Raw genomic sequence first — 18,478 nt, forward strand, 5'->3', positions numbered from 1 at the left:
TCGTACTTCTAAACACAAACTTATTAGCGAATAAATTAGCGAAAATTATATGCTGCTTATTAGCGAAAATTATATGCTGCAAATAATACAGAAATCGATACTTTTGGTACAGAAGATTTAATTCTTGATATTGGTTTGCTCCGCGAATTTCAAGTCTCATTCGTTGTCGCAAAAATTAGCAAACCCACATTAGGTTCAGGGTTTTTGAATAAATTCAATTTATTGATTGATATAAAGTATAAAAGGTTAACTGATGGTGTGGCGAATCTTGCAGTTTATGGTGACATTGCACCCATCTCTGTTATGAAACTGTAAATACAACAAGCAGTTTATGTAATTATTCTCATTTATTTTCTGTGTATCTCAGTATAACAAAACCAATTTTTCTCATTTCTACTGTAAAACATAATGTAAAACATCATATTATAACTAAAGGACAACGCGTAAATTGTAAAATAAGACAATCACACCCTAAGCGGTTGGAAATAGCTAAAAGAGAATTCAAATATAAGCTAGAAAATAACATCATTAGCCCTTCTAGTTCAGAATGGGCAACCCTACACATCGTGACAAAGAAAGAACGCTCTTGCCGTCCCTGTGGTGACTAAGAAGTCTGAATGATTTAATTATTCCTGACCATTTTCCAATTCATTGGATTCAAGAATTTCAACATATTTTAACTCATAAAACTATACTTTCTAAAATTGACCTTTTTAAGGCATATTTTCACATTCCAGTAGCAGACGAAAATAAAGAAAAAACTGCCATCATCACATACAAATTCAGTGTAATGAGTTTTGGTTTCAAAAATGCTCCTGCTTATCCATTAAACATTTCAAACACTTACTTGAAGGCCGTGATTTCATTATTTATACGGACCAAAGGCAAGCCGCTTACATTTGCTCTTAAACAAAATAGTAGAAAAGATTCTCCCAGACAACTAAGACAGCTACAATATATCTCACAATTCTCTTCTAACCTATGCCATATTAAACTGGTCAAAACAATGTGGTTGCAGAAAGGATATCAAGAATTGAAGACATCAACTCAACTTGTTATTGATTTTGACTTGATAGCAGATGAACAAATTAATGATAGTGAACTGCAACTGTTGAAATTACACTTCAAATCATTGCATATTAAGCAGCACCAATTAGCACCAGGAAAACTCTTATATTGCGATACTTCCAATATCAGACCATTCATACCTAAAAACGTTCGGATAAAAATATTTAATATAATTCATGTTTTAGGTCACCCTGGAATCGGCAGTACTGTAAATGAAATTACTAAAATATTCATTTGGCCAGATATAAAAAAAGATGTTAAACAATGGGTCCAAACTTGTACCGACTGTCAGAAAAATAAAATAGCTTAACATACAAAATCAAAATATTCTCAATATCAAGCACCAGATGAAAGATTTAGTGTTGTGCGCATTGATTTATTGGCCTTATTCACCTTCTAATGGATACACATATTGTTTGACGTATATTGATCGGTTTACCTCTTCGGTGGAAGTGGTACTGTTATCAAATATCACTGCAGAAAGTATAGCAAGAGCTTTTTATGAACACTGGATTACCCGATTTGGAGTACCTTGTATTATTACTGACAAAGAAACTCCCTTTATTTCAAAACGATTTCGAAATTTGGTCTCGCTATGTGGTGTAAAAGTAAATCATACAACTTCTTACCATCCTCAGAGTAGTAATAGGAAAAATTGAACGTCTACACCGTACTTTAAAAACAGCTATTAGATGTCATAACTCTCTTTATTGGACAAAAGCATTAGCAACAATTCTTATGGGTTTGCGAGCTGCTATAAATGAGGACTGTAAATATACAATAGCTGAAATGGTTTATGGACAAATTATTAAATTACCTGGGGAAGTTTTTCAAGAATCAAACTTGCTAATATCTAATGATAATCTTCTAGGTAATCTTCGAAATCAGGTGGCCCTCTTAATGGCCTACTAATCCCAACATCATTCATTTCAAAGAATATCATCCCAAAAGATTTGTACACATGCTCGCATGTGTTTCTGCGGGTTGAGTAAAAAAAACCTTTGGAGCCCCCTTATGTAGGACCCTTTATTGGCATCGCAAAGAACCCCGAAGTATTTTCTTCTATCAATTAAATATAAACAAGTTAATATCTCCGTGGGTAGATTAAAACCAGCTTATATGTTACAACCTAATGAACGTTTGTCTCCAACTTCAGAAAAAGATCATACATCTGTGCTAAGTCAGCAACTAGAACAACCTAATAAAACAACACGCTGTGAAAGACAAGTAAAACTTCCTGTTCATTTCAATGACGTTATTGGCTTTTCTTGAAATTATAAATGTTTCATGTTCATTTACAACTTATCTATGTTTTTGTTTGTGTGTATAATTTCAATTTGTATATATCTGTATAGATATTTGTATCCTCTCATCCACCATTTTTTCAGAGTTACGTAACTTCGTTACTGGTAGGGGAGTGATGTTATAATACGAAAAATTGATTCTTGCTTTTTTTTTGCCGTTTAAAATTTATAAGAAAGAACATTGCAAGCCAAAGCAGACTAATGACAACAAAAGAAAGGAGAAGGAAAAGTCTTTTAGTGGAATTAGAAGCTTTCAATGTGTACAGCGTTTCAAGATAGGGTCATCTTCCCTAACTTTGCAGTTTCGTGGCCATTGCGATCTCTCGATTTGACTCCGATGGTTTCTGGTCCTGGGTTTATCTAAATTCAAATGTGTAGACATCAAATCCACGAGATCTGTCAGAAATGAAAAGTGCCATAAAACACGAAGTTTGTATAACTTCGTGTTTTATGGCACTTTTCCTTCTGCGATATTACTTTCGTCATTGTTGTTATCAAACTCCGGCATGCAATGCGTTATCGTCTGCGAAGTTGGCACTTTGAAAACTTGTCATTCCAATACGTTCCCCGCTCTCCTCTTTTGTGTTGCCATTGCTCCTTCACATGCTCTTCTTTTCAAATATTCTACGTCGGCAATTTTCATCATACGTGCATCGTTCCAAAGCCATTTATGATTTTTCAGTGCGCTCATCGATTTGCGCAATAGTGTCGAGAGCAAACATTCAAGTAACAATATCTTAAATCTCATTTCGATTGGTTGAGCGGATAGGCCGTTAGCGGGTCATATATAGGTGAAATGTTTTATGATCACCTTGCATATCGTCGCACCTTTCGTCCTTTTCAGCAAAGAGCAGTCAAATTAAGAAATGCAAACATTACGGCAAGAATAAAGCGAAATTTCTTCGGGATGTATAAAAGGAGAAGAACATGCGTGGGATAAGAACAATGGGACAGCAGATATGCTATAATATTTAGGAATTGTTTCTATCGGCTACAGTACATAATTTAATTGTCAAACATATATTAAAAATAAATTTCTAAGTCCTGAAAATTAATTAAGCCCACAACCATCAATTTTTATTTCCCATTAACTTATTGAAGTACTAGATTAATAACAGCAAAACTCTTACTCTGTATCCTTTGAACTGTGTATTTCTTGTAATGAATGCTGATTTATTCTCCAGATTGGACTGCTTGAAATACAGGTAAATTGTTATTAGAAATATTTTGTTAATTATAGCATATATTATTCCCATATCGTGTGTTTATTTAATTACTATAGAATTAAATGGGATTTTTAGTTAACCATGGATGTCATCTTTGGTATTACTGCGGTTAATCGGGAGTTTACGTTTCTTGATTTATTAAGAAAAATTTTATATTTTATAAAAGGAAACGTTTAGCTCGGTGAAAATTCACAGTATTCGTCGCCAGGCTGAATACATTCCTTTTTTCTAGTACTTCTAAACAAGCGACCGACTGATGAAAAACACGTATCCGTCAATTCTTTTTTAAAAAAAATCTAGTTTTGTCTGACATTGCCGGAGCTAGATTATGGCAACTACTCTCTTGTTTAGAGAAAAACTAAAAATTTTCAAAAATGTTCTTTTCGGCGTAAAATAAATAAATAAATAAATAAAATAAATTCCTTGCGATGTTTTTATGTGTGGAAACCATTTTATAACTCTTTAATCATATTCAAATTGTATTGTAAGCTCTAAAAAACAGATTTCAGCCATGTTTGGAAATAATGAAACTTTCATCGAATGCAAATGAAAAACATAAAATGTTTGAAGGACATTTTTTTGCAACGATTTACGCAAGTTACCTGTCATTTCGATTACTCCTTCTATCACAGTATTTTTGAAATAAGAAATACAGCGAAACACTTAAGCAACTTAGTGACAAATATTTTGCTTTTATAATTTACTCTTTAAACAAGGAACCGCTGTTAAAGGGTTTATAAAATGTTCTTCTAACAAGTAACTGATTTGGCAAACGGTTGTCACCAAGACACGATTAAGCCAATCTAACCGTATTTCGAGCACTCATTCTACTTTTATTTTAATCGAAAAAAAAGAAAGAACATTAGGAAGAACTACTTATATATGTAATGGTTTGTATCCTTTGTTTACTCAGTTTAAAATAATTTTATTTTTTAATGAACTTATATTTAAATTTGCTTAAGAAAAACTTATGGCTTTATGAAATGCTGTAGGTGTCGTACTTATGATCAGATGGGTTGCTGTCATCCGCATCTTCCACGATTTTCCATTTTTGTATGAAGTCTTTGGCTTGCAAGGTAATCATGTGAGGCTTACATTTTAGACAGAGGTAATCATGCGCAAACTAAAGAAAATATTTGTTGCGAAACAGCGAAAATCATTTTCTCATCCTTTATTAAATTTAAATAAACTCTACTTTAAGCTCATTATTCTGAAATCAATCTATTGGCAAACTGGACATCTTATTTCAAATATTGTTTTTATAGAGGTTTTTCAAAACTAATAATTAAGTTTTATTTCATTTATTATCCTTAAATTTTGAAACTAGTGTATATGAACTATTAGCATTTAATTAGTTCCTTTATTAAAAACACATTCCGTTAAAACATTAATTGTTAAATACTTGCTTTATTCAGAAACATTACAGTCAACATTACTGCTCAAAAACTTACAGTTCAAAATATTATCGTTCTGAAAACAACTGTTGTTGCCAATCGGAAAAATACATTTTAAATAAAATTAATACGTTGCGTTTACAGAACCAAAATCAGAATGGTAATAATTCCATATAAACCCGTTACTAAATAAAACGCTGAAAGCTGCAGTGAATTAAGTGGAAATAAATGGAAGAAACTTCGTAAATTCATATTCTTCCCAGAACAGCAAGAAAATGATGCTATAGGAGGAACAAATAAAAAATAATCAAATTTGCTCTGCAGTGCTATTTTTTATTATTGCTCTGTGGTGCAAATGTGATTAGGATATGAACTTACGTAATCAGTTTTATAACGTTACTTCTATTATAGGTAAATAAAAAGATTTCTTATTTATATTACTACAAAATTATGCTTCTAACCGTTTTTTAATCCCAATTGCTCTCTTGTGAATCTAAAATTATAACCTAGGGAACGAATTTCTATGAAACAAGAAGAACATTTATTAAACATAACGTAACGTAAAATAAAAGAAAGGGAACGAGGTAGTGAGCACGGCCGTGTGTAACCAATCCACAGCAAAGCAGCACTGGGATATCAGGATAAAGCAACAATACAGCCAAAGCGGCATGGCTCTTTATAACATCAGAAGTAAGCTAAACACTCAAATTGCATGCACTGCAAAGATAAATAAAGGCACGCTTTTCAAGCGGCACGCCATCAGACACGGCTCCTGGACGGCACTCCACCATCACTTCTAACTTCAAGAATTGGAATTTTGACATTTCGGCAACAGAATCATCTAATAAACGGAGCGCTGGAAAAAGGCTTGAGAAGTCCGAATTTCAGCTACATGAACAGGTCTATCCTGTCCAGTAACATACCTTCATTATTCTTCCCAATGGACCATGTAACTGGAGAGGTGCAACCTATCAATAGAATAATATCTCCAAGTTCCAGATTTGATCGATATTTTTGTTCATTTTGATCTGGATTGCAACGTATGCAAACGGACAAAACAATAAAATTACCGTTTGGAATTTGGTGGAAAATATCATTTTTAAATTCATTCAACGTGTAAACTTTTAACTCATTTTTCTATAATTTTTAATATCTTTTCTTAAATATGTCGATTGGACAACTTTCTGCCTTGTATATTTTGCCACATGTTGACAAAAAATTGAAGAATCATTGTTTTGAAAGATCAATAAGAAATTACTTGTAGTTCAGAAAATATTCACATAAGTAAAGCATTTACGATTAATGATTTCGTTACGTTATCTAAAATGCTATTTTACGTTTACAGAAAATTGCTGAAGAGAAGATATTTCTATTTCTATGCGAATCACAAAAGAACCAAAGAAAACTGCCAAGCATCATTTCCTTTAAGGCAGGAAATGCGCGCTTATGATGGATTATGCATCTCTTAAATGGGTTTTTCATTTTAAGTACTCAAAGCAGAAAAGAGATCCTTGCAACCAGCTCTTGAATTGCAATCAAATCAATAAATGTCGTTTTAGGAGCTCTTTTGAAAGAAAGTTGAATTTTCCTCAAGCATTTCTGTCCATTTAAATGATTGTTACAGCTCTAACGTTAGAAGAAAGGATATTTTCCCGAAATTACAAAGCGCTTTCTTATTCAAATGTCTACTAAGGTATTAAAGAATTTAGAACTGGACAAAATCTTCAATGAAACAACTTGGTAACTGAGAAAGCATTGAAATATGCATACTAACACAAGAACCTGTGAAAGACTGCTATACGTGCGTAGATCTAAAGCAGTTTAGACATAGATAAATGTTTTTCTGATATCAAGAAAGATAAACCAGCTTCTTATCTACAGAAAACTCCCTTGAATATCTTTGAAATATAAATTTGATCAAATAACTCCAGGCTTTGATTAATTACCACAAAAGAAATTCTTACATAACCACCATAGTTAAATAAACTCTACAAATTTTAACGAAAAAAAAATGTTTAGATGATCGGCAAAACTTATGTTTCACAATACAGAAAGACTCAGTCAAAGTGTTTTAATAATATTTTAGAACGATTTCAGAATTATTTATGAATCATGCTGTGGCATTTATATTTAGATGGGAGCATTTATTATATATTATCTGCAGAGATGATAGCAGCACTTGGTGGAAACAGTGACTATAGAGTTGGTTAGATACACCTAAAATTTTTAGTATCTGAGAAATCTGGTTACAAATGTTTGATTGATATAATGGAATCTAGTTATTAACTCGATAAGTATTGCCTCATTATATCCCCGAAATAATGAAATTAATATGTGGTTCAGATTATTAACAAATGAACCGGTATTTAATAATAACATAATAACATGAAATAAGATGCAGGAAAAAATAAAATTGATCATTTTCATGATGTCACTGTAAAGGATTCAGTAATCACCAGTACATAAGCAGTAAAGAATTTTTGAAACACCAGATGTTTGGGGAAAAATGATAACAAGTTACTGAAAGCCATTCGCACCTGCACTTATTCAGTAACAAACTATAAATAAATATGTAAATAACTCTGACGATAATAGAAAAGTTGAAACCTAATCGTTTTAAGCACTTTGATTGTCAAATAACGTTCCGTACTATTTCCTCTAAGATGAATATTTCATGAAAACGTCATGAATTCCTTCAAAATATGAATATGAAAGAGATGCATATAACTACACGAACTCAGTGAGATAATTAGGTGATATATGGAGCTAAAGACACAGATTTAAATTTATACCATGTTTCATTTAGTAAATTTGTTTGTGGATGAGGCTTAGTGTTTCCAACTTTATCCGTTTGAGTAATACAGTAATAAAATTTATATCCTATTACTTAGATTTTATAATCAAACCATAGAATGTTTTTAGAGGAAAAATATTTAGAATCTTAGAATAAATGAACCATTATTGTTAAGAACAATCTTTCACCTTCCAAGTATTCAATTAAAGTAATTCTGTTTACTTAATAAGGGAATATCAAACTTTACCGAATAATTCTCATATGTATTGTGAGGTGCTGCTGCTTAAAACACTCTGTCAATGAAAACGTATGGAGAATTTTTTTAACGAAATGATTATGCTGTGCTATTTTGATAATTCAAAACTTTAAAACACATCGAGGGCTGAAACAACCATTTTTGAAAACATGAGAATCACATATATGTACATAAGCAATGTCTTGTTTTTGAAAAGAAAAGAGAGAAAATAGCAGTTAACACTACAGAATAATAGAAGTGATTGCAATTCTACATTTCCAAAAATCTAGTCACTGAGTTCCAGACAAGTCTTGGAAGTAATCATTCTATTTCCTACCGATTTACTAAATGAATCCCTCCGTGACAAAATTAAGACTTGACACATATCAGTACTATGAGACGCCCAATGATTTCTGTCGTTAAGCTATGCCGGACGGGATTTGAATTAACATCCCAATAGACAAAATGTAGGGCCTATAAAACCTGCCAAAAGTAACTAGTTTTAACAAATATATTGTACTGCGTATTTTACAGCTCAAGTGCAATATTTATGCAATTGTTGTTGTAGGTAAATATATATATATACATAAATGATTAAACAAGGACATAGTGCAATTCAAACGGTGTTATATTAACAATGCGATTTTTATGCAGCGTTACTAAGCCAGACGTAAGAAAATGTTCTCATGTTGCCAAGACAACATCGTTGTGAATTTTACTACACTATGTTCTGCCGAGGAAACAAAAAGAAATTAGATTGCTGATATTGACAGTACTGGATAGATGCTATACAGCTTATTCCGAGTGGTATAATTTCCCTCGACGACCTGCACTAGTTAAAAACAGACGTCTCATGATGGATTGTTATCTTTGAAATCTTTAGAATGTAATAATGAGATGTGATTTCCTTATCAACCAGATGTAGTCAGAAAAATATTATATATTCAATGCAGATTTTCATGCATTGAAACTGTGTTTTGTTACATACTCTCTTCATTTTAAGAGTTACCGAAGTAACAGAAGGTCGATGTTATGTATTGTGTTATTTTTTCAGAGCTAGCCTTCACTGCGAGAAAGGAATCATAAAATATTTTGGCCCGCATAAATTGCGGTAATTTCAGTAACTAATGATAGTAATTAATAAGAGATAATGGATGGGACACTTTTGAAATGAATTTGAAATGACATTTTTTGGTGCGAATAAAATAAAAGACGAGTTACTTAAAGTTCTCGAAGAGAAAGTAATTTCAGTTTTGTAGTCTGAAGCAAAGGATAAATTTTCACGTTTAGAAGAATGCCAGAACTATCTACAGCTCTTTTAAAAGGAAAGAAATAATGAAAGGTAATTGAAGAAGATTTTGAATCTACTGAAACTTATCGTAATAAATTTTCGAAAGTGTGTTTCGGAAATGAGCAATTGCGTATCAAGCAAGAAAACCATACCAACTGTTAAATCGTCTGAGGAAATTATGTCCGAGAAAGGAAATTCAGGTTACACAAGGTTGAACGGAAGAAATTTAGTGGCAACTCGAGAGAATATTTGATCTTTTGGAGTCCATTTGCCCAAATTCATAAAGGTGAAAATATTCCTGAAGAGGATAAATTTTATTATTTGCTTCAAACTTTAATCCCGGATACAAAAACAGCGGCATTGGTCAAAATGATACGGACATGAATTACCCAAACGCCATCAATGAGCTCCAGGAACGTTTCGAGCGGAAGGATTCGCTTGTTCAAATTTACGTCCAAGATCTGTTGAGTATGGTCATGAAGAAAGCTGTTTCTGGGAGTTTGAATGTAGATTTATCGGCGCTGTATGGTGAATTAGGAGGAAAATTACGAATACTAGAGAGTCCTGGAAGAACATAAGAAAACTACGGAGACTTTGTAACGCTCTAGTAAAATCATACTTACCAGAAGAAATTCTGATTGCTTGAGAAAGAAGAAGAAATTTAAGCGAAACAAGTAAATTAAAAGAATATTCCTTAGAAAACTTGATGAATTTCGTGAGACAAGTTAAAAATGAATAAATGATTGAACTGACGCGTTGAAGTTTTAGTGCTAATTTACTTAGTAGAAAAAATGTTTGTTGATAAATGCCCGTTAAAGCACCTACTGCAGCAGCTTTGGTAGGCACCTCTTCTAACAATTCAGGTAAGTGAAATTTAGATTTTTTTTTGTTGAGAAAATGCGTTTTACTAAAGACTATTTTACTGCTATAAGTATGAATTTAGATGCTAAGAGGAAACTTTTGATGACAGAAAAACTTGCTTCATATGCTTTCGTATTGGCCATTTAGAAAAATTTTGTCAAATGAATATTTTTTCATATTGTAACTCCAAAACTCATAATAGTCTTACGTATGCTCACCATAAAAAGAATTACAGAAAAGTACACCAGAAGTGTTTGAAAATGAAGAAAAATATGAGGCAACTCAATCTAATGCATTAACTAATAACTGTAAAAATTATATTGTATATTTAATGATTAAATTTACAGCTAAATTAAATAATAGAGCAGCAATTTTAAGTTGCATCCTTGATACCAGATCTCAACTTTCTTATATTAGCAGATTCGCCATACATAAATTAAAGCCGGATCGAAAAGTCAAGATAATAGGAGCATTTTCAGAACAAAACTTTGCAACACAGCGTCCAAGGTCACTGATATCGAGTGCTTAGAATGAATTGAAAGAGAATGGAATTTGTTTATCAGATCTAAAACTGCCGGAGACATAAATTAGTTTGTTGCTAGGAGTCAATGTAATTGGCCCTAATTTTACACAGCGGTCACCGAACTTGAACTGTAGCTAAAGACTCACTTAGAAAATGCTTTGTATAGGGAAACGTAATACTTCTTAAATTGAGCAGACCAATGCCTTGGTTTGTAATGCTATAACTTTTCGAATGAATAACTTATTATTGTGGTTACAAAATACTGTGATTTAAGACCCTGGTGGAAAATAAAAAGAAAAACACTATATATTCTGGGGGTATCAGAGAATGTTAAAAATAATATAAAAGTCTACCAGGTGGTAGATACTTTCTATACTTACCTTTTAAATCTGGTCGCTCAACCGGTATGGTTGTTAGCGTCGCTGACTGCCATGCCGAAATGTTGTTTCAAATCCCGTAGAAGACATGGATGTTTGCAAATGTATAGTGTCCGTGCGCCATGGCGGTACTCTAAATATGCTGCTAGCCGAAAGTCCTCGCGTGTGGTTTGGTGGAAGGGAAGAGAGGTGGGAGACTTGTCCCCTCGTCCCTCCGTCAAAAGTGGGAATGGAACTGAGCAAAATCACTCTGCCACATGTAAGGTGCTCAAGGCTGTTGTCAACGACAGGCGTAAAATTAGCGCTCCTTGTCAGGAGGTATTTCGTGGGCTTGGGCTGATGTTACGGTCAGGTAAGTGAGCACAAGTAACAAGAACCTTTAAATCGGAGATAAGGAAGTTACCTTCTAATAAAGAATTAATTTAGAAGCGTCACCAGAGAATGTGCCAGCGCACAAAAAGAAAATTAATTTTGGATGGATATAAACATTATTTCAGTAGGAGACACTAGGTACTCTAGAAGGTGGTACCCAAAATGTCCATTCTTTTATTTCATCGGCTTCTCATTAAAAGTGATAGCACAACGAACAAAATTAGACTCGAAATTTCCGCATCTGCTAGAGAGAGTGGAAAACGCTCTTTAAATGATCCTTTACATAAAGGGCCTAATTTGATGAAGCTCATTCTTGATGTTATTGATAGATTTTGAAGTTATCCGATTGGAATTTCAGCTTATATATAAAAAGCATTTTTAGAGATGGTTTTAGTGCTTAAACATCGAGAGTTTCTTACAATTTTGCAATCCCTCTGAAAATTTGGAAACTGTTTGAAGACATTGTAGAGTAGTGTTCAGTGTCTCGTCTAGACAATTTCTGTTGGGTGTAAGGATCTTAAGTTTTACTAACGTTTATTTTATTTTAAATCATTACTATCACTTCTTATTTTCTACTTCCGGCCAGAATTATAAGCGTTAACTTATTTATGCAAAATTTGTCTGGCGAACGCCAAGTACTTAAGTTGTGGCTTTTTGCCAAGCGAGAGAGAGGAAGCAGTTAGTCGAAGCAGGCCGCTTACCTTAGAAGTTTTACTCAGTTGCTGGTTGCCTTCCAGGCCAGAGGTTTAATCCTCTTGATAATTTTAAACGTATTGTAGTGTTAACAGTTCTCTGTACTACATACGGCTTCCTGTTAATATAAGGCCAATCTTCCACGTTTATTATTTCAAAGTTAAGAGTTTAGTTTTATTTTTATATTTTTACGTTTAGACCACAAGTAGTGGATCTTTGTATTCCGAAGTACGGAAGTTATTGTAAATAGAGAAAAATAAAGGGTTTTGTATACCCTTCTTGTGTATCCTGTCTACTTCCCACAGTTATTGAACATAGCTTTAGTAAGCTCTCTGTTCCGAGTCAGGTCCTTGCATGTTCCCGAAGAAAGTAAGACGGAACATTGAACCTGATAGTGGCGCCCAACGAAGAAGAATAACCATGGCCAAGTTTCAAGAAGAACCTGTGCTGCTTGCAGAAGCGGCTCAGACTCCAGAAATGCCAGCTGCCGCCCTGGAAGGATTTGGTTACATCGTCCAGACCATGCGCGCTTCGATGAAACCAGAAGCAACATTTAATGGAAACTCACCGGTAACCAGTTTTTTGGAAAAATTGGATGACCACTTCATGCTCTACCCCGTGCACGAATTTCAAAAAGTTACCTTAGCTACCAGCGCTTTGAAGGGCCAAGCGCTTAACTGGTTCAAGTGTATAGGCAGAAGTCTCTTGGGTCAAGCAGAAAGTCCCACCTATACTTACGAGAATTTCAAGACTGCCCTAGTAAAAGCCTTCCCTGTTGTAAGGGATCGTGCGAAATTAGAAACGGAACTTTTTAGTATATATCAGCAAAGAATCGAAAATCTCTCAAGCTTTATTTTAAGAAAAATTCACGTCTTCAAACTCTTGTATGGAAACCGTCCGGATCCTGAGAGAATTCAAGTGATTTTGCCGAGGTTACTGCCCCAAGTGCAAGACTTTATTGAATTAAGAAATCCGACTACACTGGAAAAGTTATTGGAGCTAGCAATCCAGTTTGAAAGTAGAAGAACGGCGGACATTGAAAGAAGACGCCAATATCAACAGCGAAACCAATTTGGTGCGCCAAGACTACAGCAAACTCAAGCACACGGCTACGGAAGCAAAGCGAATCAGTGGGCAAGGAAACCCGAGCATTCAAAAACAGCCGGCGAACGTCGACAGTTCAATAGCAATCCAGGAAAAATGTCTCAAGGCCAGTTGAAAAAGAAGGAAAGCACGGAAATGAAAAATAATTTAAACTAAAACGGATTTCTGCTGATGGGAGGGTGCGGAAATCCGAAGGCCACGAAAACCCCTCTTCCTTCAACTTAAATACAGTAATGGTGAAAAATTTGACTCTTCCGAAGATTGAAGTGTTGGTGAATAATATCCCAGACACCGCACTCCTGGATACAGGCGCGCAGTGTTCCTGTGTGGCAGAAGATTTTTTAGGAAGTATTTTCGTAAATATCGTATATATAATTCGGATAATACGACAGTGTTAGCGGCGCAAGAAGAAAAATGTAAGTGTATAGGTAAATTACCGCTGTATGTCCGTATCAAGGACGAACAAGTAAAGGTTATGTTTTTCATAGTAAAGAATCTGTAAGCACATATTATTTTAGGAATAGATTTTCTTTCAGAGGCACAAGCAACGCTGGATTTTAATGAAGCGTCCCTTAAGCTGACGATGAAACCAGTTCGTGGAGAAAAGGCTGAACGGCCGATGTTAAATCTTGACCACCTGCCTAATGACGAGCAACGAAGAATCCGACAAGTGGATCCGGCACGGCAGACACCGCAGGCACAAGCTCCAGAGGTGGAACAACGACAAGTACAATGGCAAGCCATTAAGAGGCAGGAGCAAGTGAAAAGAAAGTTTCCCCGCGTGAAAATTGAAGGTAGCAAGAAAAAGAAGCCGTTCCACCGTCCAGAAAATAGAGCTCACGAACACCCCCAGAATGAAGAAGGGAGACAGGACGACGTATGCAAAGAGAGCCAGGAGAAATGACGGCAACTATAACTCGGCTCTAAAACGGAAGACCTACTCATACGACAAGACTCTCCGCAGCAAATGTCGCCGAACTGCGGAAGGGCCACCAGCGACGGAGGAAAAGTTACAAGGAAAATCTGAACGGCCAGCAACGAGGTCCAAGCAGGAACACGGAAGAAGTTCCCCGGTTCCGCCAAGACCAGCTGCCATCAAACGGCCAAGACCACAGGTAGAGGCGAAAAAGAAGGTCTTCAAGGGTGACCGAACTGGAGAAAAAAGAAAGCTTCTAGAGGAAGGCACTGAAGGGCGAGCCCGTACAAGAAGGAGGATAAATCAAACAAGAATCTACGCTACATTCCAGGACTGGGCTCAGAAAAGAATGTCCGAATATCACAAAGATAAGTAAAATTTTATGTTACTTTGCAAACTTAAGTTAATCTTTCATTCTTACTGCAAGTGGCAGATTTCAAGAAGTTTTACCTAATGCGAGGTCTACCTTTATCGCCAAAAGGGCGAGAAATGAGTTGTTACCGATTTTGGTATTATGTTTTTCAATTACTCGCGTGTAAAACTAAAGTTGATGTATAATAACGATGTGTAAAGACTTAAATATTGTAAAAGTTATTGTATAAATTTTATTTAAAACTTTCTGGCAAGAAAGAAGTTTTAGTCTGAAAGACTTTTTGAAATGTACTATTTCAATGTAGAAAGAATTGGCACTTGCTTTGAAAAGAATAGAAGTTAACAATGTACTACTAATGTATGTTGTGAAATGCGTAAAATTAACTGCATGTTAATATGTTCTTATATACAATGTGAACTGTTATTTCAAATGTTAAGAAATACCGTGATATGGTAAAAGTGAAAGTAATGTTAAAAATTTGTTATTCGTGTGACTGTAAAAAGACCAAATCATGGTGAATATGTGTTAAAGTTTGAATGAATGTAATTAGGCTCTCTGACGCTACACTTCAGAGTTAGCCACTTTCAGAATAGTACCTCAGGGTTTAGAGTTGAAGTTAGGGTGTGTTACAAGGTCTTGGTATGTTGAATTTTTAACACGTTAGTGCTTTGATTGTAGGAGGAAGTGTTGAACACGTAGACATAAACACATTCGTGTTTGGTGTTCTTTTACAACACATGTCAGAGAGCACGGGGATAGATAATTAAAATAGTCATGAATGAAATAAGAATGTTAAGAGAAATATAATTATACATGTTACTTGCCATTTCATTGTGTAACATTTCATTAAACTAGTTTTCCTTCCAGATCTCTGGAAGGAACCAGATTTGAATAAAAGCTCCTGTTTAGATGCAGTACAGATGAAAAAATTGCGTGTCCTGGGAGCTGCTATTGTAAAAACAAATTTCTTTCTTTAAATTTCTAGTTCTAGCGAAAAATGTTTGTAAAAGATTGTTACAAACATTCTCCTCGCGTTAGATTCTAGAGCTAAAAGTTTTCAACAAGGTCGTTTTAAACCTCAGTTTCAAACTTATTAACTCTGGCGGGAAGTATGCAAGGATCTTAAGTTTTACTAAAGTTTATTTTATTTTAAATCTTTACTATCACTTCTTATTTTCTACTTCCGGCCAGAATTATAAGCGTTAACGTATTTATGCAAAGTTTGTCTGGCGAACGCCAAGTGTTTAAGTTGTGACTTTTTGCCAAGCGAGAGAGAGGAAGCAGTTAGTCGAAGCAGGCCGCTTACCTTAGAAGTTTTACTCAGTTGCTGGTTGCCTTCCAGGCCAGAGGTTTAATCCTCTTGATAACTTTAAACGTATTGTAGTGTTAACAGTTCTCTGTACTACATACGGCTTCCTGTTAATATAAGGCCAATCTTCCACGTTTATTATTTCAAAGTTAAGAGTTTAGTTTTATTTTTATATTTTTACGTTTAGACCACAAGTAATGGGTCTTTGTATTCCGAAGTACGGAAGTTATTGTAAATAGAGAAAAATAAAGGGTTTTGTATACCCTTCTTGTGTATCCTGTCTACTTCCCACAGTTATTGAACATAGCTTTAGTAAGCTCTCTGTTCCGAGTCAGGTCCTTGCATGTTCCCGAAGAAAGTAAGACAGAACATTGAACCTGATATGGGAACCTCGATTTCATATTTGCTACATCATATGCCATTTCAGAAGAGTTTGCTCAAAAATTAAAAATCTTCGTTTTATGTAGATAATTGTGTCACAGCAGTTTCAGATGTAACAGAATAAGAAACATTTATTCAAAAGGCTCAGTATATCATGTCTCGATGGTGTTTTAATTTAAGGAACTGGAAAGAAGTGTAGATTGTAAGCTTGTATCTAAAAATAAATGTCTGTCAAAATTATTAGGTATTGTATAAAGTTTAAATAAGGATCCTTAGCAAAAATTTATTAAAGAGCAAATATTTAAGAAAATATTATATTAGCTTTGATAAAGGAAGATTTTGATCCCATTGTCTTACTGGGTGCTATCATTTTGCCTCAGAAAAAATTATTTTACAGGAATCTTGGAAATTGAGAGTAAGTTGGACGTTCCTTATTCAGATAGTATTGTGAAGGTTTTCAAAGCTTGGCTTAATTAAACATCTGTTTCAGAGGATGTTAAAATACCACATTTTATATATATAAATGAAATCAGTAAAATACATGTTTTTGTTGATGCGTGCAAAAGAGAGTGTATATTTATTAGGTCGGTCACGAAGGCATTAAAAAAGAATTCAGTTAGAGCAATATCAAGAGTTACTTGTATAAAGCAAATGTCGACAGTTAAACTTGAATTGATGGCATGTACTATTGGTTCAGAATGCACGTTATATGCAATAAGCATTCAATGCCTCTGATATAAAGCTATATTTTGAAGCGAGTTTATGATTACAAATGTATTGGTTGGATAAGTGAGAAGAATGATCAGCTTTTGTTTCAAATAGAGAGAATAAACTGCATAACCTATTTCCTGATAGTTAATGGTTACGTGTGCCAGGAAAAATGAGTCCCGCTGATCTAATTCTTTGCAGATGATCTCCTAAACATTTGTTACATTCACATTGGTGGGAAGGACCGCCTTGGCTGAGAGAATAATCTGACTGTTGGCTCATAACTGAAATAATATATAATGAAACCCGTGAAAGTGCTTCTGAAAGAAGAGACGTCAAACTTTGTCAAATAAATTTATCAAAAGATTAGTTACTATGGTATGCAGAAAAAAATCTCCAAATTTCATTCGATCATGTTAGGTTATCCAAGGTTAGCAGCTTGGATATCGAGAATTTTTCACAATAGCAAATCATCAGAAGAGAAAAAATGGGGATTTAACAAGAGATTAAGGAGGCTGAGGTTATAATAATACAAGTGCAGAAGGAATGTTTTCCTCGTGAAAGAGAAATTGAACAGATATATACATTCAAAGATGGATAAGGAATTATTCGTAATTCCCATAACGGGAAGAATTGACAAATCGGAGTTTATATCGCCAATCTTATTACCTGGGAGTTCTGTATTTACACGAAGACTTTAGAATTTTAATCTTGGGAATTGTCATTCATGAAATTAAACGTCACTTAGTATCCTATGCACAAATTATTAGAACATTTCAAGTAAGATACCGATTTGAAATGTTTCGAAATATTGTATTAAGTGTCAATGAATTAATTCTCGATCTTTATCAGAACTCTTATATCTAAAGCACAGTGACAAAGTGTGTATTGTTTTTTTTACGTATGCCCTATAGAGCTGACGGTGCAAATTTTAGAGCTACTTACAATTCTCTAAAAGAAATAGTCTGGAGAAAAACAGATCAGTAAGGTGAAGCTCATCGCATAATTTGGCAATTTCTTCCCCCCACGACAGTCAGGTAGAGGATGAGACTTGTTAGAATTGTTAAAGAGCTGCTTGGAAGATATTTAGAAAAGCTTACATAATTTACAAAGGGTTAGTGAAAATAATATGTGATTGTGAAAGAATGATAAACGGCCGAACGTTTAGCATATTTATCAGAAGATATGGAATATCTGATTCCATTAACTCTAATTCCGTTAAGCCATGTTCTGAATCGACAGACCGAATTCAAATACTGCAGACATCGACGAGGCTGATTCTAAAAATTTGTGGAAAATAATAAAATATCGTGCTATGTTAAACGAAGATTTGAGATCCCGCTTTAGAAAAGAATATTTAGAGCAACGTATGTAAAGGTATCGTTGCAATCCTAAAATAGCATACCTTATTGAAGTCAGTGACATCGTCCTAGAGGAAGAGGATTTCAAAAAGCGCGTAGACTGGCCTATAGCGAGACTTACTGAATTATTTCTAAGTAAAGATTGTAAAGAACTGTGAAACTAATAACACAATATAACGCACTAATTC

This window comes from Stegodyphus dumicola, chromosome 3 (genome assembly GCF_044657685.1).
Source record: "Stegodyphus dumicola isolate Sdum_Otavi_A_Nest chromosome 3, ASM4465768v1".
NCBI lineage: Eukaryota > Metazoa > Arthropoda > Arachnida > Araneae > Eresidae > Stegodyphus > Stegodyphus dumicola.